The 23406-nt window shown below is 47.5% G+C and overlaps 1 protein-coding gene across 2 annotated transcripts in view; it reads left to right on the top strand.

Moving 5' to 3' along the window:
• RPTOR (regulatory associated protein of MTOR complex 1) overlaps positions 1-23406 on the top strand; it is a 1825560-nt gene that overhangs the window by 1756640 nt on the left and 45514 nt on the right. The window lies entirely within an intron of this gene.

Raw genomic sequence — 23406 nt, 5'->3', positions numbered from 1 at the left:
GCCGGGGTTTTAAGGGGGACCCCTGCTGCTCCCAAACCAGGGCCAGGTGAGTTTTGGATATTTATTCTCAAAAGTGTAAATCTGCAGCACCTCCGGGTCACCGGGTGACCCCGTCTCAGGATTTCTTTTTTTGCGTGGACATTGATGCCAGCAGAAACAAGAGAGGTGCTTGGTGTGTCTCGCCTAACCCTGGGCGTAGTATGCGTAGTCGCGCTACGTGAGCGCACGTAGTTGCTTGTCCCGTCCGTTCGCAATGCGTTTTTCTTGCTTTCGAACGCTTATTGCGTGTTTGGGAGTCTGTTTGCGTGCTCGGGGTATAGTATCTTGTGAACTTACCCATGCGGCCGCCTATGGGCGCGGCCATCTTGTTTTTGACTTGTCCCACCCGTTCGCGGTGCCTTATTTCCTGTTTCGGGTCACGTATAGCGTGTTCGCGATGCGCATTTCATGTTCGGGAATGCGATTAACATGTTGGCGACGTTTTGTGTGTGCTCGTGGGAAAATATCGCGCAAGCTTACCCATGCGGTCGCGATGTGCGCGACCATCTTGTTTTTCACTCTAAGCTATGGTTCTGGGGCCTGCTTTTCTATCCTCCCTCAATCTTTGCCATCATTAGCTTTTTACACTGTTTTTCTGATCTTTTTTTATTTATTATCTATCCCTCTCTGTCCCCAAGTCTATATTTTGCATTTTATTTCTACTTTTACTGGGTTTTTTCTCACTTTTCTACTGTTTTATATTATTTTCTTTTACTCCTTCTCCTAACTTTTTTTCCCCCCTTATTTTCTTTTGTGCCTCTCGCTCACCCCCAGAACCATGCCTAAGGGTAGTACTACCAACGGCCGCTCCAAGGGCAAGGCGCCTGCGCCCAAGAGCGGCCTGCCTTGCAGCAGACTGCGCCAACCAGGGTTGCAGGCCCGGGAGCTTTTTGTGGGGGTGGAGGTGTCCGCTCTTGGGTTTTTTTGTGCAACGCCACCTCCGTTTGGCAGCAGGCGGCAGGCCTGGCTCTGGGTACCCGACCCAGGAGCGTCACCGCCGGTGGGCGAAGATGCGCCGGGCTGTGTTTCGCCTGTCCGGGGTCGAGCGCACCCATCACCAGCTGTCCCACTGGTGGTCCGACATCTTGGACCGGGAGCAGGACCTGCTGGACCTGCTAGGTGTCGAAGTCGTGGGGCTTGGTGAGTAGCTAATATACTAGTAGTATAAGTATTGTGTATACTTTTTTTCCAAATGGCAGGAATACTGCTGCTTACATTGCAGGTAAATTATGTTTTAAAATCTTCTGTGATTGTAGGACACAGGTGCTCGGCGCTGCTCTTACTTGTTTGCAACTTTGCGCTCGCTTGGGCTGATTATGTAAGAGTTTACTTAAAGAACTTAAGTTAGGTAATGCTATTGCTAGAGAGACTCTAGTCCTTCCTCTGTCCTCCTGTCACTTAGAAGAAATAGTGGTGGATAGATTGATATAGGTTTAGTTAGTATTAGTTGGTAATTTTTTAGAGGTCTTCGTGACACATCCTCTCTGTCACTGAGTGCTGCTTACCCCAGTCCTTAGTAGAACCTTTTGTAGTTTGTTTAATGAGTGGTAAAGCTTAGCAGTGTCACTAGCAGAACATCAGACGCAACCAACAATTTGGTGTATGCATAAATTTATGCATATGTCCTACACCTATGCATTTTTGACAGCTAAAATTTAAATGCAGGCTTATTGAACAATTGGGCACTCTGGAATATGTGGGCTAGGTCAGGTGGTACATAGGCTTAGTTAGTATTCTGGAATCAGAATGGAACACTGGATTAGTGTTCATAAATGATAAGTAGACGGTCCGTGAATCCCACAATAATACTACAAGTCGATCAGATTAGATTTTTATTGCAATTGTTGTTTCCTAAAGTTAGTGCTTTTTAAATATTTTATTTGTTTCACAGTACACCAATCGTTAATGTGTGTCTCTTTCGTTGTTATATCTTACATGATCAGCACCCAGGGGCAAGAAGACAGGGACACAGGCGGCGGGACAAGATGAAGATGCCTCCCATGGCCAGGAGCGCTCCTCTACCGAGGGCTCTGCTGCTGGCCCCAGTAAGTCCTCCAGTGGTTATATTAATAATTATATTTCCCTAACTTTTACTGCACCTTATTTTTTCAGAACTATTATTTCGGTTTCCTAATTCTATTTGTTTTCCAAATCTTCTTCAATCTCAACTGTTTCTAAAGTTGTGTTGTTATCCCTGCCTCCAACTGCCTCTGCTATGAGCCTATGCTATGACTCTCTGTACTACTACTATCTGAAAGAAACACGTTAGTTAGATTCCTCACCTTAGAATATCCCCAGGCATCAGGCTGGATCCGGAAAGATTTTTGTAGCAATACCCCTTGCGTGTCGCTAGGCGTCGTCTGCGGCTCCGCGTCGGTGTCATGCGCCGGAATGACGTCGTCGGAGTACTTAGACGCCGCCCTCGCTCACTGACGTCAGTTCTTCTTTTTTCCGCGCCAGTAAGCGCCGATCCGGGAAGAGCTTACCCCTAGTCATTTTTTGACTAACTTTTTTGACTTATTTTGGTCTATCGACTCGACTCTGGTGCCGGTAGGATGCCTGGTTTCAATGCCTGTGACGCCTGTCATCGCCTGATGTCGGTGACGGATCACCATCGCCGGTGCCTTTATTGCCTGGGGGCCGACCATGACGCGGAGTCGTGCTTCGATTGCCAGGCCTTGACATCGAAAGCTAGGCGGGAGCGGTCCCATAAGCTTCTCGAGTTTCGGTACTCGGCTCCGCGCCGCTCTCGGTCCCGGTCCAGGAGGAGGTCCAAGGACCGGTCGCGGAACCGCAGCTCGTCGGGGTCTTCGGGTAAGTCGAAGCACTCCAAGAAGTCCAAGAGACGACATCGCTCTTCGGACTCCCCTCGCCGGTCGCGCGACTCGGCTGAGGGTCAGGGTGGTCCCACCCCCGCGGCTCCGTCGGGGCCGCAGGAGCCGCGTCCGTCCTCATACCCGCCGGTCCTTGGGACTGACGCGACTCCGGCGGAAGTCAGTACCTTCCTCTCGGCCATGAGGGGCCTGGCTCCGCCGTCGACACCTGTAGGCGTGCCTTCGGGCCCCGCAGGTTCGACTGGGCGACCTCGCGTGCCGGCGGCTCCGGCGTCGTCGACGGGTCCGGCCCCGACGCCGCAGGTCCCCGAGGGATCCAGGCCTGGATCTCGGTCGGCGCCGGTCGACCTCACGACGCCTCCTCCGCCGACACCGGTTCCACCTCCGACGCCATCCCCGGACGACGTCGTTCCCCAGTTTAACCCCGGTCCGGGCCCGACGCCGGCGCGGCGGCGCTAGCGGCGCCGATTGGTGAACGCTTCATCTTCTGCCCGGCTCAGATCATTCCTCCTGTTTATCGGGAATCGGATGACGAGGGCGACTGGGAGGGGTCTGAAGACCCTATGGCCGCTCAGGCCCAACTTTCTCAGGACTGGGCAGAGGAATTGGGGGAGGCCAGCGGTGAGGATACCTCCCCGGACGCTGGTTTAATCTCTCCTCCGACTGTGGCCTCGGAGGAGGGTGCAGCCTTCTCAGTGGTGCTGCGTAAGGCGGCCGAAGCCCTAGGGCTCAAGTTGCCTGCTGTGGCCGTGAGGACTAACATCCTCACAGAGGTCCTTCAACCGACAGCAAGCTCCACTGAGCCTCTGCTGCAGTTTAATGAGGCCCTCATTGACGTTCTGCAGGGTACTTGGTCCAAGCCCTCCACAGTCCCTCCTGAGGACCGGCATGTTGCCCGGTGCCACCGCCCTGCTCCGGGCGATCCCAGTTTCCTCTCCCAACACCCCACCCTGAGAGTCTAGTTATCCAGGCCTCAACGTCCCAATCCTCCTTCCCGTCCGCTCCTCGGGATCGGGAATCCAAGAGGTTGGAACAGTTTGGCAAGAAACTGTTATCGGCCCTGAGTTTGCGGCTGCGGTCTTTAAATACCGCTTGCCTTTTGGACCGTTATTCCCACTCTGTGGGATACGGTGGAGGACGTGCTGCCCTTGTGCCCGGTGGAGGCCCGGACACGACTCACTCAAGCACTTGCTGACGGTCGAGATGCAGCACGGCATGCCATACGGTGTGGACTTGACACCACGGACTCGCTGGGTCGGGCGATTTCCACCACGGTGGCGCTTCGGCGTCACGCCTGGCTGAGGTCCACGTCATTTTCGGCGGATGTCCAGAGTTCCCTCATGGACATGCCCTTTGATGGCACTCGCCTTTTTGGTGAGAAGGCGGACAGTGCGCTGGCTCGGTTCAAGGACTCCCGGGCCACGGCCAAGTCCTTGGGTCTTTCGGCCCCGCGGCCGCAAACTTCCACCTTTTGTCCCTTTCGTGGCCAAGGAAGGGGCGCCTCCTCACGTTCGCCCAGCCACCGGCCGCAGAACCAACCTGCACGCGGTCGCGGATTCCGCCGAGGCGGTACTGGAGGACAACGTTCCGGTCAGTCCACATCCACCCCGGCAGCATCCGCCTCAAAGCCTTCCTAGTCCGAGCTTTCAGGCCCATTCAACGCCAGTGGGCGGCAGGGTTCGCCATCACCTGCTCCACTGGCGCTCCATCACGTCGGACAGGTGGGTGCTGCAAATCGTCCGAAGGGGCTACTCCCTCCCCTTCGAGACGACCCCTCCAGCCATGCCACCGCTGAACCACTGTATGTCGGGGATCATTTGCATCTTCTACGAGAGGAAGTTTCGGCCCTCTCGGCCAAAGAGGCCGTCGAGCGCGTTCCTGCTCCAGAAGTAGGTCGTGGTGGTTGTTCTCCCTACTTTCTGGTTCCCAAGAAGGGCAAAGGGGGCCTATGCCCGATCTTGGACCTCAGAAGCGTCAACGCCTTCCTCCGGAAGGACCGGGTCAAGATGCTCACTCTAGCTCAGGTTCTGGCTGCCCTAGACCCTGGAGACTGGTTGGTAGCGTTGGACTTGCAGGACGCTTATTTCCACATCCCAGTCTTGCCGGCCCACCGGCGTTACCTGCGGTTCACGGTGGGTCAGGAGCACTTTCAGTTCACCGTGCTCCCCTTCGGCCGAACCAGCTGCAGTGGTGGCTCACGAATCGCGATTGGGTCAGCGGCAGATCCCTCTCCCTACCACAACCGGAGCATGTCGTAGTGACGGATGCATCCCTCCTCGGATGGGGGGGGCCATATGGGAGAGGCGGAGATCAGAGGACTCTGGTCTCCGGCGGACACTCGGCTCCATATCAACCTATTGGAGCTGAGGGTGATCCGACTTGCACTAAAAGCCTTCCTTCCCTCTGTCCGGGGAAGTGTTGTGCAGGTGTTCACGGACAACACCACCGCCATGTGGTGTTGCAACAAACAGGGCGGGGAGGGGCCGTGGACCCTTTGTCAGGAGGCTCTGCGCCTCTGGACATGGCTGGAACATCAGGGCATCACCCTGGTGGTTCAACATCTGGCGGGCTCTCTGAACGCCAGAGCAGACTAACTCAGCCGCCGGTGCATGATGGATCACGAATGGCGTCTGAACGTGGCGCAAGGTCTCTTTCTGCAGTGGGGAGAGCCTTGGTTAGATCTATTCGCCACCGAAGAGAACGCGCAATGTCAGCAGTTCTGCGCGTTGGAATTTCCAAGGCGGCACTCGCTCGGAGACGCTTTTCGTCGCGAGTGTAGTTGCGGTCTGTTGTACGCCTTTCCGCCTATACCACTTCTGCCCAGAGTGCTGAAGAAGATCAGGCGCGACCGGGCCCAAGTCATCTTGGTGGCTCCGGATTAAGCACGAAGGTACTGGTATCCCGAGCTACTCAGTATGTCCATCGATCCCCGATACGACTGCCTCTTCAGGAGCACCTTCTGTCGCAGCAGCAGGGGACGGTCCTCCACCCGAACCTGTCCAGCCTCCACCTCCATGCGTGGAGATTGAGCGGCGACAGTTGATGCCATTTGACTTGCCTCCTGAAGTCTGTGATGTCATTCTGGCAGCCAGGCGTCCCTCCACAAAGATGGTATACGCCTGCCGGTGGAACAAATTTGTGGCATGGTGCACAGCAAAGGCTGTGGATCCCCTTTCTGACCCTCTTTCTGAGGTTCTCCTCTTTCTTCTTTCTTTAGCCCAGCAGGTTTCTGCTCTGGGCACCTTGAAGGGTTATCTTGCTGCAATCTCTGCTTTCTTAAGGCTTCCTGATCAGCCTTCTCTTTTCAAGTCCCCTGTTGTCTCCCGTTTTCTCAAGGGCATTACTCATATGTTCCCTCCTGTTCCATTCGTAATGCCTCAGTGGAACTTGAACCTTGTTCTCACTTTTCTGATGTGCGCTCCCTTTGAGCCCCTTCACAACTGTCCCATTCGTCTACTGACTCTGAAAACTGCCTTCCTGGTGGCTATCACCTCCGCTAGGCGGGTGAGTGAGCTCCAGGCTCTGTCTGCTAAGCCTCCCTTCCTTTCGGTTCATCCGGATACGGTTGTCTTCCGGACATGTCCTTCTTTTCTTCCTAAAGTCGTGACTTCCTTTCACATCGGGCAATCTGTCACGCTGCCCACCTTCTTTCCGCCTCCGTATCCTTCAAAAGATGAAGAGAGGCTACACCGTCTGGACCCAAAACGTGCGCTGTCATTTTATTTGGACCGCACAAAACAGTTCTGGGTGGACGACCAACTTTTTGTTGGATATGTAGGTGTGAAGAAGGGTAAAGCTGTGCACAAGCGGACCATCTCGCAATGGGTCGCGTTGTGTATTAAACTCTGCTATTCTTTAGCGAAAAAGGTCCTTCCTGTTGGGCTGAGAGCCCATTCCATCCGGGCCACAGCGGCGACAACCACCTTGAGACGGGGAGTCCCCTTGCAGGACATCTGTCAGGCGGCGACGTGGGCTTCACTGCACATGTTCGCCACGCACTATTGCCTGGACAGCCAAGTCCGGAGAGATGGCCTCTTTGGCTGTTCTGTTCTCCAGGACTTTCTGGTGTGATCTTGGTTCGCAGGCCCACCTCCGGGGTTGGTATTGCTGGGGTATCTATTCTAAGGTGAGGAATCTAACTAACGTGTTTCTTTCAGATGAACAAGTTACTTCCCTTCGGTAACGATGTATCTGTAGGAAACATTAGTTAGTTAGATTCCTCACCAACCCACCCAGCCTCCCCGTTCTGTGAACCGACATCTAGGGTTAAGGTTCTCCCTTTCAGGGCCCTAGATTTTTTGGCACCAGTGTCGGTCTCTTGCATGGCTCAGCGTCCCTGGCGCGGAAAGCTATGTATAAGAACTGACGTCAGTGCGCGAGGGCGACGTCTAAGTACTCAGACGTCATTCCGGCGCACGCCGACGACGGACGCGGAACCGCAGACGACGCCTAGCGACGCGCAAGGGGTATTGCTACAAAAATCTTTCCGGATCCAGCCTGACGCCTGGGGATATTCTAAGGTGAGGAATCTAACTAACTAATGTTTCCTACAGATACATCGTTACCGAAGGTAAGTAACTTGTTCATTAGTCTGTCTGTAGCTAAGCTTGCCCAGTTGGCCACTCTTTATTTAAAAGTTTTGAAATAAAACTCAGATTCACCGATAGCTCTAGCCACGGAGTCCAGTCCTTTGTGTTGTCCTCTTCTGGTCTTAATCTTTCTTGAAGCTTTTCGATAATTCCCACCAACAAAATGCCCAACCAGATATTTGACTATTTTTGATAGGATATACTACTACTGCTGTGGGGATTCTGCACAGCCACATACATAACTATGCACAAGAAAATAGGATGTTGGTGATGGGAGGTTGGACCTTCCTCACACCTCAGTCAGAACACCCAATCCCCTGACCGACTAGCTATACTCTCTCATTAGGTCCCCGAACCCCCCCCTGAAGATACTCACTCATATAAGTCCACCACACCAAATACCACAGAGTCTTTGTGTAAGTTGAAGTTCAAAAGGTTTATTTTAAAATAACAAGCTCTGTACGTTGTTCTACAATTCAAATCATTATACTATACGAGCCAACTAAAAAAGCAAAGTGCATAAGATTAAAACAATAAATATTGTTACAAGTCCACCGAAGAGTCAAACGATCTCTGTGCGAATTCTGGGGGACCCCTCACCTTAGAACGTAGAAGTACTGGTTACATCATAAGCTCTGCAAAGCTCTTGTTCGTTCGTAGAAGGGAATCTTTCGCCTGTTATGATAAAAATGGTGCGGGTTAGATAGTATAATGCAAGCATTTGTCAGTCATGTCAAAAAGTGTAGCATGTTATGGTATTGGCTAAGCAATACGGACTGACCAGAAAGTGGCTTTTTTTTCTACCTCTTGTACGCAACGCTCAGACAGTAGCTGTATGAGCTCATGTGGGATCTGAGGCGTCTTACACAACAAGCTGCAAGGTAACATGCGCAAAAGACATGAAGCTAAAATGGTGCATGGCTCAGGCTAACTTTGCAAAGAATAGAGTAGACTAGAATGACCCTAGGGACCATAATTACACTACTAGTGTCTACTCTACTCTAGTACCCGATTTGGACTAGTGATCTATGTTGTATATGTATGTATTAACTTTTTTTCCAATCTTGCTAGTGAAAAAGAATGAATAGGGGGAGGTGTATATGGCATCTAAAAATGTGTAATGTTTTTTACTAGGCGCACTACCAACCACCACCAGTGCTGGGGCCAGCGGCGATGCAGAGGGAGCAGGAGATGCGGCAGCGGAACCTGCAGGTGCTAGTAAAGAGTTCAGAGGACCTTGATGGATGTGTTGAACAAAAAGGGAAAGAAGGGAGGAAGGAGGAAGGATGGGCGAGATGTAATATGACTGGCAGAGAAGGATACTTTGGAAGCATGCATAGGTGGCTTATAGGAATCAGATGCTTGTGTTGTTGAAGGATGGGTGGAAGGCCAAAGAAAAGATGCCTGCATGGGTGCCCAAACCGTATGGGTGGATAGGATAGCAAGAATCGTCAGCAGTTTTTGAGTCAAACTCAAAGCCAAGGCAAGCAAGGATGCATGGGTGGTTGTTGGTGAAACAAACTAAGGTTTGTTGAGAGATTAAGAAGAATGTTAGACGTTTACTTTGAATGGATGGATGCCTGGATGTATTCATCATAGATAACATAGGTGGCGACTGTCACTGTATGCAGACCAGAGTCTTTGAAGAGAATGTAAAATAAACCGCACCACAGTAGCAAAGCCAAGGGGAATATAAGTTGTATTTTCAGAATATTCTTTTGACTCACAGTAGTTTGCAAGCACATCATATATATATATACTGTGTATGTATGTAGTTATCAGCGCCTTCCTCCGACTCAGAGGACCACTGCCTACATATGTTAATTTTACTGTCAGCCAGCCTGCTATGCGGGGCGGCCTATCTGTTGGTTACACAATCAATCAAAATAAAGTACCTCATGTCGTCCCATATATAAGCAATGGTCATTGGATCAGATCCTACGCGGATGACACGCAGATTATTGTTTGTGTCAGGATCCCCCACTGACACGGTGAAGCGATTCCACTCGTGCCTACACCAGGTGGGGAAATGGATGGTTACCAACCGTTTAAAATTGAACTCCAGTAAGACGGAGGTGCTACTGTTTGGGGCTCATACTAATTTTTGGTCACCAGATCTCTGGCCCCTAGAATTGGGTCCACTTCCTAAACCAGTGACCAAGGTTAAGAACTTGGGAGTCACTTTTGATTCTAAACTTTCATTTGAATATCATGTTAATCAGGTTACCTCCTTTTCTATTTATATACATTACAAATTCTTCGAAAAATCCTCCCATTCTTTCCAGCTGAGCTTCGTAAGTTGGTGGTTTCAGCACTTGTTCTCTCGAGAGCCGATTATTGCAATGGACTCTATTAATCTTCGTAAAAATGCTTAGCCAAATTGCAGGTTGTTCAAAATGCTACGGCCAGGCTTTTACTGAATATCCCGAGGTGTAAATCAGTCTCTTTGGCTTTGAAGTACCTTCATTGGCTGCCAATAAAAAAACGTATAGAGTTCAAAGCTCTATGTATTGTTTTTAAGACCATTCACGATATAGGACCAGGTTTTTTAAAACGGAATCTGTTACTTTACATTCCAGCACGCAACATTTGCTCATCCTCGTCTAACGATCTGGTTGTCCCCAAGGTGAAAAGATGCTCTTGCGGAGGGAGACGTTTTTTGCTGGGTGCTACTAGGCTGTGGAATTCCCTCCCACCATATCTGAAACATGAGAACAATCAGTTAGCGTTTAGGAAGGCGCTAAAGACTTGGCTGTTTAGTCATTAAGATCTGTCGAATCTCAGCCTAAATGAGTAAGCGCCTTGACACCTTCGGGTGATTGTTTCGCGCTCTGTAAGTCGCCTTTTCATTTCATAAATAATCTGCCTTTTGGTAGTAGTCTGGGCAGGGTTAAAGTGCAATTGAGCAATTGCCCTTGACGTAACAGAGAGACTATGTCCAGTGCCACCCGCAATAGAAAATTACGAGCTTCCCCACCTGCAGACAATAGTAAATAGAACTAACGTGAGTCTGCTTCATGAGTCAGACTCGAGTATGTTTGTCTTGGGCGCAAGCTGACTGAGCTGGCATGCCGGCTACAACAAGATTATGTAATTTCGCCAAAATAAAGAGAAAAAGAAGACTGGTGTACTGAGCCATAGTCCTAATATAATGCCTGAAACTCCAACAAATGTTAGAGGCTGAGGAAGTGGGAGGACAGATACATACCACAAATGTTATGTACTGTGCTTGCTAGTGCTACAGCTACTATGCCACTATGTGTTGAATTAATTTTGTGTTACTGTTTTGCTAAGAGTTTTGGTAAAATATTATTTTTTTCTTTCTTGATATAGCTCCTCAGAAGCCAACGAGGAAGGAGTTGGCTGTCATGGCCCGGCGCCGGAAGCTGGAGGCCATCGGCGCGGAATACTGACGGCTGGTGGCTCTTGCGGAGGAGGAAGCGGCAGCAGCTGCAGTCTTCTCCAATGCCCCGGGCCCCAGCCAGGCCCCTCCAGTTGTTCGGCGCCGCGGTAAGGCAGCCACCCATCGCCGCCCGCCTACAACATCCAGCACTACTACTGCCCCCTGTGGCTGTAACTGCAGAGCCTATGCGCGCCGCGTGCTCCTCCGGAATGCGCAACAAGAGGAGGAGGTAGAGGAGTTGAAAAAAAAGTTCAAGGCCATGGAGAAGGACATTTGAAGACTATCCTGCCGCTAAAGATCCTGTTAAATTGCCCCTTTTTTATAGCTTCTTTTGGTGGGTGGGAATCGGGCGTTGGGGTTTTTCATAATTGGACTTTGGATTTTTGGGACCTTTAAGTTGTGGACATTGGTTGGGGTTAGGGAGAGGGGTGGGGTTAGGTGGTGTTGTGGGATTTTTTACATAGTTTATTTTTGTTAGGGGATTAAATTATATATATTTATACTTTACATACGATGTGGTTAATGTTTTGTGGGTAGGGTTACTGTTTTACGTCACACTGTTTCCTTGCTGCTGCAGGGCCACAGCCAGTGTTTGATTTAAATAATTGGCTGAATTTGTAAGACACAAACAGATAGATGCGGTACCACTCACTAAGTGACTTGTCCTACTATTACGGTCAGTCTCTCCTCCTAGTCCATTATTATACCTCCCCCAAACATCTGTTTTTTTCTCACCTGTGATTGATGTTTAAGTTAGGCACAGCGATGGCTGCATGACGATGCAGGTTGGGTTTCCGAAGAGAATGCAGAATCAGATGCCATGGTTGTGGTGGTAGTAGTAGTAGACACTGGCAGTAGCATTTACAGAGACTCTGGGAGGAGGAGTAGAGCGAAGTAAATAAAACCTAATGGGTGAGGGGATAGCCTAGTACAACAAGTTACAAAATAGTTGTTTTCGAGTCACTCAACTAGGCCTACACTAGACACAAGCGTAACCTTTAGTGCTGTGTGTAATAGCAGGAAGGATGACAATCAATGCCAGCAATTAATGATGATTGATTAGGTCCCTTTCTTAAAAAAGTTAACTCGCAAATATACTTATCATGGGTGGGCAAGCAGAAGAAGCTCCCCCCCCTCCTTGAAATTGAATTAGTGTTGCTTTCACTATGTCTGCCCCAGCAAGCGTGTGATCAATTATTAGTGTACATTTAATGTAGTCACACCTCAATAAATCACACAGCACGGGGGAAGACGGTTAGGGTTTGATGAATGGTTGGGAAGGGGGGTTTTGGGAAAGGTTTGACAAAGAAAAACAGTACGCATGGACAAACAACAAAAGAAAGCACAATCTTTGTAGACTACCATATCCATACCATATCCATAAATGTGTTAAGGGTGAAAAAGGAAATGCATGCATGATGATGATAACTTGATGGTTAATGATAAGTAAAATGTACTAACTACTACTACTAGTCAATTAGACAGTGCAGGTCATCAGAATGTTAATATTAGGCACTTTGACTTGCCTGTCTGCCCTCATAGAGAGAGACACAGATAACAGATTACATACAGTTTGTGTTCTGTTCTGTTGTGCCGGGCTTACTTTTAAAGATAGCAAAGAAAATTTAAAAATAGCTGTAGGGATGAATTATAACTTATAAGCAGAGAGCAAAATAATTAATAACAACACACAGTATTAATGATTGAAGACAAAAAAGTGAATCAAATTATTTCAAAGATGAAGAAAGTTGATACTGCTACTGTGTTATCCTGGTCAAATGGTGAGTTGCATCTCGGCATTCCTCTTGGTCTTCAGTCCCTTCCATGGATGCTCCGTCCATCAATTTTGGGTGACGCCACTGCCTGCCTGGCATATGTAGATTCATTGGGAAGGTAAGTGTGCATTGTTTTTCCAAATATAGCACAGGGTAAAATCCGGCCTGTAAGTGTAAATGGAAAAACAAATGGGATATTGAAAAATCAATGAATAAAATAAATGCATCAATTACGGTGGAGTGCAACAAGACAGAGAAGAGAACACTTTTAGACTGAGGCGGCATGGATAGATACATCATGTCTCTCTTCTCTGTTTACAGCATTTTTTAAGCTACACCAACAGGACAGAGCATGCCCACGGCACCGGGCCGTAACCAAACCTCCATTTAGCTGTAATTTAGACAAAGCCCGACAAAGCAACCTAGCATTTCCAAATTTAAGTGAATAAATCAATGCACCGCTGTCAGTCATACCACTGCACTCGACTCCACCACTATAAGGACATGTAGGTCTGCTGTGGTTCTTGTTGACTTGTGTTTACCTTCTAGGGCACTTCATGAAACGCAGTTATTCCATCAATCATCTCCGATCCCAAGTACTGACTGACTGCGAAGAGTATATGTGGTCATCATGATCATGGTGTCCAATGGATAGCCCTGCAGTAGAAGTACAATTTTTATTAAACAACAAGTCTGTTTACAGCGCCATTAACCAGAAACAGTTACAGGAAAACACATTATATACAGCAACATAGCATTTCCCAAAGTAAGTAACTAAATCAACACACGGCTGTCAGTCATACCTCCGCTAGTACACTCATGACTATTCAACTCCACCACTACACTGACATGTAGGTCTGCTGTGGTTGTTGGCTTATTTACCTTTTATGCCACTTGAAGTTTAATACCCAGAGTTATTCCATCAATCATCTCCGATCCAACTGACTGACTGCGAAGATAGTATGGTCATCATCATGGTGTTGTACGTGTTGGCCAACTCCAACTCAGTCTGTAGAGTTCCATATTATAAATTGGCCTGCAGTAGTAGGAGTACAATTTGGTTATTAAACAACAAGAAGGGAAACATTGACTGTCACTTGAGTCACTTTTGGTTGGTAGATTAATTACTAGTACAGTTTGACTTCATGCACAACGTCATCAACACAAATAACAGCAATTACCCTGAGTCTGCATACAACGCATGCATTGCCAACATTAGTACATTACCTGTCTTGCTCTTCTCTTTTGCTGTCAGATGCCTAGTTCTTTCTGACAGGTATGTTTTTTTTACCGAGCCAGTGGCCTCATTATTACTCCACATTCATTTTGAGTGTTAGACGCTGTTTCGATTTTCTTACTCATCTGTGGCACTTCTTGAAGTTGGTTCACATCATCATGGTCAGTGCTGTGAGATGGGCCGCGGCTTGGGTAGCGGTCATTGTTCATTTGAATTGAGTTTGCAGAAATTTGACATGTCAGCAAGTTTCTTCAAAGAGTCTCTTGTCTTTCTCTGCCAAGTACTTTCTGTTCTGACATTGATGAGCTTTTTTATGCCTGCCGAGGTGGTAGCCTATTTCTGACAGGGATGAGTTTCGGCTCGTAAACAAAAGGAGGATACCTATAGTCACGTTCCATTTCTTCTGGAGGTACTGTTAGAGGCAACAGTTTTTCCTGTACTATTCTCTGTCCAATGTCTGGCTTGAGGGAAATGTATTTAGGGCGAGTCAGGAAGATGGAGCAGGACTCTGAGGAGTGGGTAGTAAAATGCACTGAGGTGCAACTCCAATAGGGAAATAAAAAGAGAAGACAGTGGTGATGGATTAATTTGTTGTGATTTGATTTGAAGCAGGAAAAGACAGATACACACACAAATAAAGGAAGGTAGAAAGTAACAATTTGAAAGCCTAGTTGTCAGGGAAGAGGAGCTCGTCCTCAAACTCTGGTGGTTCGGACAGAAGTAGGTCATGTAACCCACTACTTATGTCATCAAAGTCGCTCTCCTCTTCCTGCTGTGATTCACGTATTTTGTAGTCCGGTGGTATAAAGTGCGGATTCATTTTGATCATGGTTAACCTCTCCACGCTTTTGGGAGAGAGACTGGTCCTTTTCACCGTTACAATGGCACCAGCAGCACTGAAAACACGCTCAGAAGAGATACTTGCGACAGGGGAAGCCAGATACTTTATCGCCAGCCTGCTGAGCACTGTCCATTGGCTTCTTTTCCCATACCGATACACCAATGGATTTATATCCATGATGACCTCTGTTGGGTCATCCAGATACGCCTGGACCATCCTCTCAATGCTCAGGGGTGTTACGATGTGCTCGGCCTATTTTGCCTTTGCATCAGCTCTCGACTTACCATATCCCTGCCGTAGAAACCAATCAGTTGCCAATTGTAGCGTGGATGATCCTATTCTTGCTGTTGATGTTATTGGTAGTGTTGGTGTCGTGACTGATGGGAGGCAAACGCACTGCCCTCAGGCTCTGAAGTAGATCTTGACTCCTGAATCTGCCCTAGAGTACTTGTTCTGGGCTGGGACGGGGACCTCTAATTACCAGCCGTTCGTTTTCAAAGTCAATGGCTTGCTCAGCTATCAAAGTTTTGTACTTGGCAATACCCACTTCTGAAAAAGAAATTACTGCCTTACTGCTCAGAAATGCTTTGTACCGTGGATCCAAAATTGCGGCAGTAATGTGGATGTGACACTATGTGATTTTGAATCCTTGTATTTTCAGATAAGCGAACGGCTAAGGATTCCGCCAAATAATGTGAGTCTTGTTTGTCATCCACACCTGCGTACGAATGGCGGAAATGTGTGCATATTTCTCTGCAGGTGACCAGTAAGTTGCTGACTTTGTATTCATTTTTCAGAAAGTCTTGAACAACAATGTTAATGCAGTGTGCCAAACACGGGACCCTGAAATAGCCACCATCTTTCATGGCCCTAACTACATTACTGCCATTGTCCTTTGCAACAAAACCAATGTTAAGCCCTCTTGGGCGCAGCCACTCAAAGACCTTGCTGTTAAACTCATCCAAAATGTTTGCAGCAGTATGAGATTTCTCCATGGCAAACATGGCTACAGTTGCATGTTTGCGAGTGGCATCAAAAATCTCAGCAGCGTCAACACCAGGAGATATCTGTTCTTTAACCCCCACGAAAGAGATCCAGTGTGCAGTTATGCACATGTAATCAGTGGCTTGGCAACTGGTCCACATGTCTGTTGTCAGGTGGATACTATGAACAGCACTCTGCTTCAAGGCGTTTCCAAGCAATCCCAGCACATCGTGATGTAGAGCTGGAACACCAACTCTGGCAAAATAGTAGCGGCTGGGAACCTGCCATTTTGGGCAGATGGCTGTCACAAATTCCAGAAAACCCACCCCTTCAACAAAAGAAAAAGGGAGAGTGTCCAGTGCTAACATTTTAGCCAGCTTCGCATTGTACAAATGTGCTATTGGGTGGTTGCATTCGTATTGCCCCATCACTGGCCTAAACATGCTGATAATGGTGGGCTGCATGGTTTTCCTTCCTCTTAGGCTCAACGACGCACTTTTTTTCATTGCGGTACTCGTTGCTGTCCCAGGCTGGCTCTTACTCTTGTGCCGCTGAGATGTTGCTGAAGATGTGGTCGACAGTAACACTGCACTGCTGGGGACAGGGCTACTTTGTGTAGCACTACCAGAGAGAATGTCTCTCTGTCCTTCCTCTCCCACCGTGATCGGATCTTCTTCTTCTACTCGTTTATCCCCACCAACACCAATGGTTGCAATTATGCCGCAAAGGTGGTCCTCTCAGTTGATCAAGTGGTGTTTTTTCAGATGGGTTATTTGGCCTCCGGTACCATAGTTTGTACCAAGCTTACCCCGACTAACGGAGGTATTACAAATGGAGCATATAGCAATGTTCTCCTCCTTTTCACTAACCGTAAAGAAGTCCCAAACTGGGGAGCTTAACTTTTGCCTCCTGCTGGAGGTGCCACTTCCAATGCCGGATGAACTGGAGGGTGAGCGTTGAATTTGACTCTGTGCTGTACCACTACATACTTCTACTGAGGTGGTGGTTGTGCTAGGTGTAGGTCGCTCACAGGCCTTTGCTAATGCTAATATGGAAGCTGTAGGTCGTGTTGGTGTTACCTGTGTTGGAGGTATGTGTGCTACATCCCCCGCAGTGTTTCTGGATAGGGTAATAATGTTGGTCTCCATCTCCTCTGGGCCGGGAGTGATGTTCGTGATGACTGGCTCATCATCATCATCATCCTGCTGTTCTACATCAACCTCCATAAGTGTAAGGCTTTCTGGCACCTTCCTTTTCCCTAGCCTGGTCTTGGCACGTGTCTCTCCCTCAGACTCAGTTTGTGGCTTCCAAGTGGCATCAAGATCATCAAAAGGGGGGGCTAGGCGAAGAACTTGGACTAACCCTTGGTGGGGATTTGGAAGACAAACTTCTGAATGAGTGGCTTCCTCTTCTTCCTCTGCATGAGATTCAATATCCTGAACTGCCCATACTTCGGGAGGAACAACAACTACTATTGCGGGCGGTGGTTGTGGCTGTTGTTGTTGAGCACTTATCTTCTGTGTTTCCTCCTGCGTTGATTGGGTACTACTTTGAGAAAGCGATAAGTTTAGCTCAGGCTCAACATCACTGACTGGCTACCTCTTCCACACTCATGTGCTTGGGCCTGGGTTGGTGCCACTGATGCGGAGGTGCTGGCCCCAGCTTGCCCCCGGACACCGCTGCAGCAGGCGTCATTTTCGTTTTCCCAAAAAACGTTTTGGCCGGCACACCAGACTTAAGTGTCACTTCCTTCTTCGTTTCCTTCTTCTCAATAGCAACTTTCTTGGTACTGGAGGACCTGCTACCTGCTTTCTTTGAGCCCATTTTATTCTGATGTCAGCAGCACTCAGTTGCAAAAGTTGCAGAGGTGTCTGGTCAGGTCACTCACGCGTCACGTCGTGTACAGCAGCAGGATGTCTGTCTGGCAGCACAACGGGCGATGATGACACACCTCCTCCTCGGTCTTTTGTGCACCTAAAAGCAAAAAAGCCAGAAGAACATCAGTCAAAAGAAAGTACAATCAAACTAATATAATATATAACTTCTTAGTGTGTAGTGGTGGTCACAATTATTACATTTTAGTAACTCAGTGAACAACAGTGTAGCAATTTATGAGACTTTGACAACAAGGCCAGGGCTTTCCTGGTGTACTGTACTGTGCACACTCAGGAAGAATAAGAATAGCAAAGAACAAAACCAAAAATGTAGTGGAGCCTGTGTTTTTCCTACATTTGTGCATCACGTGGGATGGATGCAGCATCAGGGAGCTGCAGATGGCAATGGGGATGGATTTGGAAGCAGACAAGAGGAACAATGGAAAGACACGCAGGCCTATGTGGCAAAAACAGCACACTACTAACTACCACCACAAAATGGCCCCCAGCCAAATGGTCAGGCCAGCCACAATAACAAGAAAGTGAAGACAAAGGACAGGACCAGGAAGTTGGAGACTCTGGGGAACTTCCTTCCTCTTTCTAAAAAAAATTGTAAAAAAAAAAAAGAAAAATGACTCCTTGCTCCAAAAACTACAGCCAAATGACAACCTGAGGAGTTTTTTTGAGCAAAATTAACAAAATCATTGTTTGAGAAGATTTTATGCTGCTCGCGAGATATTCTTTGCCAGATTGCAAATTCTGCGTGTTCAGCATCGCGATCCTTACAAAAAGTCGTTATCTCGTTCGCGAACACGCATATTGAGCCCGCGAAGAAGACAAAAAGTGTAAGTCTGCGTTGTCGCGCTTCTGCGGAGTTGCCAAAACTGCGCGAGCTGAACACCTAGGGTTACCTACTGGCTGAAAAGGCCTATTTGTTTAACACACACCCTAAAAACGGAAATTCCACCCCAAAAACCACATTTTGCAATTCAATCTAATGCCATAAATGGTGTTAAAATTCAACTGACAACACTGAAACAGTTTTTAGGCACCCATGATGAGATGACTACCTCCTGGGCCTACTGGCAGACTAGGCCACAAGCTTGGGGCTGAAGCCTATGGCAAAAGCAAGCACACTGCCTAACTCCACAAAATGGCCGCCACCCACATGGCCAGGTCACCCACAGAAAGGGAGAACACTAGACAATGAATGCAGGCCTATGGCAAAAGCAGTGGACACAGCCTGGATGGCTCCACAAAATGGCCGCTAGCCACCCACAACAAAAAGAAATGGAAGACAGACAATGCAATCCTATGGCAAAAGCACACTGCCTGCCTTCACAAAATGGCCGCCACCCACATGGTCAGGCCACAACAACAACAAAAACAAGCAATGGGGATCAAAGAAAAGACATGCAGGCCTATATGGAAAAAGCAGCACACTACTAAACTACGAACACAAAATGGCCCCAAGCCACATGGATGGTCAGTCACAACAGGCCATGGCAAACAATGACTCAAGCAGGCCTATATGACCAGACAAAGGAGGCCTGCTAAACAACACAGCTTTAATACAAAAATGCAAAAACGAAAATCAACTGGGCTACGAAAGGTTGGAAAGTTACACAGCAAGCACAAATACACATCCAACATATTTATTTATTAACAACAGCAACACACACACAAAAATTTAAATACACCCCAACCACATTTAGCAATTCAATCCAATGCCATCCATGCCCTACATGATGTTTAAAATAAAATTCAACTGACACCACAGAAACATGCACTCTTGGGTACCTCTGGGCCTACTGGCTGAAACTTCAAAGAAAAACAATGAAAATGACAAAAAAATGTGGGTACACGCCCCAATCAAACAAACAAGTACATCAATTCCCCAATTTACTTGTAAAATCTCAATTCCAAAAGTCCTCAAATCCAATCCAATGATATATGATGCAGCAGACAGACACAAAAAGTGATCCTTCCAGCTCTAAATCCAAATGAAAGTGAACAGCACATGGACAAAGCACTGGGAGGAGCCTGCTGGACAGGAACAGGAAGTTTGAGACTCAGGGGCACTTCCTTCCTCTTGAAAAAAAAAGTAAAAAAAGAAAAAGGACTCCTTGCACAAAAAACTACAGTCAAATCACAATCTGAGGAGTTTTTTTGAGCAAAATGATCATTTTCGAGAAGGTTTTATGATGCTCAAGAGATATTCTTCGCCAGATTGTAGCTTTTGCGTGTTCGCGATCTTACCAAGACTGCTGCCGGAAGTCAGCTCGCGCGTCCGAATGACGTGTTCGCGTTTGCACACCTTGCGGGATCGGGCAGCCAAATTACAAATCTCGTGGCGCATGCGAACGGATAGAAGATCGAGTCGGCGAACGCAGAATCACGGTAAGTCGTTACCGCGCACGCGAGAACGTATATTGAGCGCGTGAAGAAGAAAAACAGCTACGCTACGTTGCAGATCGTGTAGTATTCGGTAACTACGCGTTCTACGCGAACCACGAAGTTACTGAAACTACGCAAACTCCGCGAACGGAGCGTAGTTGACCGCCCAGGGTTAGTCTCGCCCCTTCCCATGGTTGAGTGTGTGTATGTGCTCTGTCTTAGTTCAGCTTGCCTCTCTCTCTTAATCAGTGGACTCATTCGTACCACTCTCTCGTGACTGTCGTCAATCTTTATCTCACACGCTCTCTTTTTAAATATTTTGCCCGAATATTTGTCCTTTTCCTTCCCCTTAAATGTCTGGACCAGAAACCAGTTTCACATAACATTCATTCAAAAAACACGGCATTGTCCTGACACAAAAACTGAATTTTACTCTGTATGTGGATGTTGCTGCAGGCAGAAAAAACAAATACCGCCACTACGAAAACAAGTATTTTCAATTGTAGTTGTTTTGATGTTTATATATTTTGAAAATTTGTTCGCAGCATTGAGTAATTGGGGCTTCATTTAAAGGTGTGGAGAGGAGTGCAGGGTCCAAAGGATTGGGGAGCAGTGCAGTGTCCAGAGGGCAGAGTGCCATGCAGGTTTGGTAGGTAACAGTGAATGGGCCTGGTTGAGCAGTGGTGGTTAGGCTCAGACTGCCCTGGTTATAGGCAGGGAGGGACACTAGAATTATGCAATTTTGCTGCTGCTGTGTATTCTGCATAGCTATAGATTTGGTGATGCACGTTCCACACAGCTTTAGATTAGCCTCAATTTGTGAAGAACATTAATGTTTGTCTAAAATTGCAGTCTAGGCTCTTATGCCTTTTAGCCATCATATTTATGTGAGATTGGGTTCTCAGCATTGCAGTATTAAAGACGAAGTACAGTTCAAGACTTGCGGTGGAGCACAGAATACATCCACAAATTGACCGTTTCTCTGGAGAAAAACAGGCACACCCACACATTAGTTCTGAAATGTGTTATTATCCAAATAAGCTTTGCCTAATTATGTTGTGTTTGGGAAAAATAAAGTACAGTTTTCCTTTTTTTGGGTAATTCTTTTTGGAGGCTTTTTCTCTTAACTAACGCTACATGATCGTTGTGGTGGGGGAATGTAAACTGCGTTTTTGCATATCTTGTACTGCCTCTTCAAGTGAAATTGTATATTTGCACATCCTGCCTTTTGCACTGACTTCTCTAAACATATTAAACGGAAAATTGTGAAACCTTTTTAAACTGTGATTACACTTTTAATAATTTTTGTTCTGTCTTGCCTGGTGTTCGAAGCCTCTTACGCTGCAGTCACACTACTTTTCCGCTTATTCTGACCTCACGGAAGCCCGCCTTTCAGAGCGGTCCCGTTGGCTTTGAGGTCAGCGGTCTACTTGTTCTCCGCTCTGCCCTACTTAGGTAGCACGCTGGCGTGGCCGCGCAGCGGGCGCACCGCTGGCGCGCCTTAGGAAAACCCGTCTGCGCCAGTCCGTGCACCGGCCCCGCACAGCGCCAGCCATGCTGCCCAAAATGATGAGAGTGGTGCCGGCGATGAGAGACTTACTTACTCTAGTGAGGCCTTAAGACGGATTGGCAAGTCAGTAAATGGTAGGATCAATATGCCTCATTGGGAGGGCACAGCTGGTATTATGGCCGATTTCATTAGGAGAGAGGCTTTACTGGGAGGGTTGCTTAATGTTAGATCTCTGCCGAAACATCAGGTGGAGATCCAACTGCTGATTGAATTTCACTATCTAGATGTCCTGTTTATGACGGAAACCTGGACCCAATCAGGCCTAGAGGTAGACCTAGGACTGGCATGCCCTCCGGGCTATAAAATTTTACATAAGCCCCGTAGCAATGGAAGAGGAGGTGGAGTGGGGATTATCTTCAGAGAAGCCCTGGATTTCACTCAGTTAGAGATCAATGAAGTAGAGGGCCTCAAACTTTTTGGCTTTTCACTTAAAGACCCTAAAGGTTGTGTACTGGCAGGTATTGTTTGCTACAGACCGCCAGGAGCAGTAAGATCTTCTCACCTGCAGGGTCTAATAGATGTTATTTGCAATATGGCCATCACCCATTCTAACCTGTTTATATTGGGCGACTTTAATCTATGGTGTAATGGAGTGCTGGACTACAGCTATTGTAACCTTATTCAGGCTTGTGAGAACCTGGAATTATGCCAGGGAGTCAGCAAGGCCACTCATATAGGAGGAAATATACTTGATCTAATTTTCTCCAAGGAACAGGCTCTGGAAGTGGTAGAAATCCTCCCGGTTGGCTGGTCTGATCATAACTTGATCAAATTTCGGATACCTGATCTCCGAAGAACACAGCTCGCCGCTAGAGAGGCTAGGATGTTTAAGAGTAGAAACTGGAGGGAACTCCTTAAGAGAAAGACTAGCTCCCTTCCCGTATTCTCTTTTAAGGACAATTTTAATGATAGTAGATCAGTGGAAGATAACTACACGACCTTTTCCACTCAAATTCAAAATCAACTTGCCCAAATCGCCCCTGAAAAAATGTATAAAAAGATAGGTAGGCCATCTGCCAGTTGTTATAACGACCACCTTAAATCTTTGAAACTGGGAGGCTGGCAGGCAGGCTGAGAGGAAATGGAGGAGAACTTATTCGGACAAGGGCAGGTCTGATTGGAAGGTGTTACTAAGGAAATATAGGAAGGAAATCAACCTGGCCAAGTCTGAATATTTTGCCAATATTATTTTAAACTCAAAAAATAATTCACGGACAGTCTTTAATATAGTGAAGGATATGACTGCCCCTGAATGTATACAATCTAAAGTTCTGCCGACCCAAGCTTTTGGGACAGTCTAGCCTTTTTTTTCATGGAAAAAATAAGCAACATAATTGATGTACTAAGGCGAACTGATCTACCTAGTTGCAAAGATTCTGTGGACAATATCACTGTGTTATTGTAGCCGGGAAGGGCTATAGGAACAGAGATGGGCTTAACGCCCATCTTGGACCACTTTGAGCTATTTTCGGAGGACACTTTCTATAGAATTGCAGGGAGTGTATCCTCGGGGTCTCCCTTAGACCCCCTTCCTAATAAAATCTGGAAGGAGTTGGGCTCTGAGCTCTTCCCCCTTCTTTGTCAGATCTGTAATAGCTCTTTGACCTCCAGGTCAGTTCCAGCTTGTTGGAAGAAAGCGGTGGTAACTCCACTCTTGAAAAAATCGACTCTGGATCCGACCTGTGCGGCTAATTATAGACCCATTTCTCTCCTTCCCTTTCCGATAAAAATCATTGAACGTCTGGTCAGCAAAAGTCTGTCTGAGTTCCTTGAATCCAGTTCCATGTTGGATGATGTCCAATATGGTTTTCGACCTGGCCATGGAACTGAGACTGCACTTGTGACCGTATTGGATGATCTCCG

Source organism: Triturus cristatus, chromosome 7, assembly GCF_964204655.1.
Source record: "Triturus cristatus chromosome 7, aTriCri1.1, whole genome shotgun sequence".
Lineage (NCBI taxonomy): Eukaryota > Metazoa > Chordata > Amphibia > Caudata > Salamandridae > Triturus > Triturus cristatus.
The sequence above is the reverse complement of the archived record's forward strand: the minus strand, read 5'-3'. Positions and strand labels throughout refer to the sequence as shown.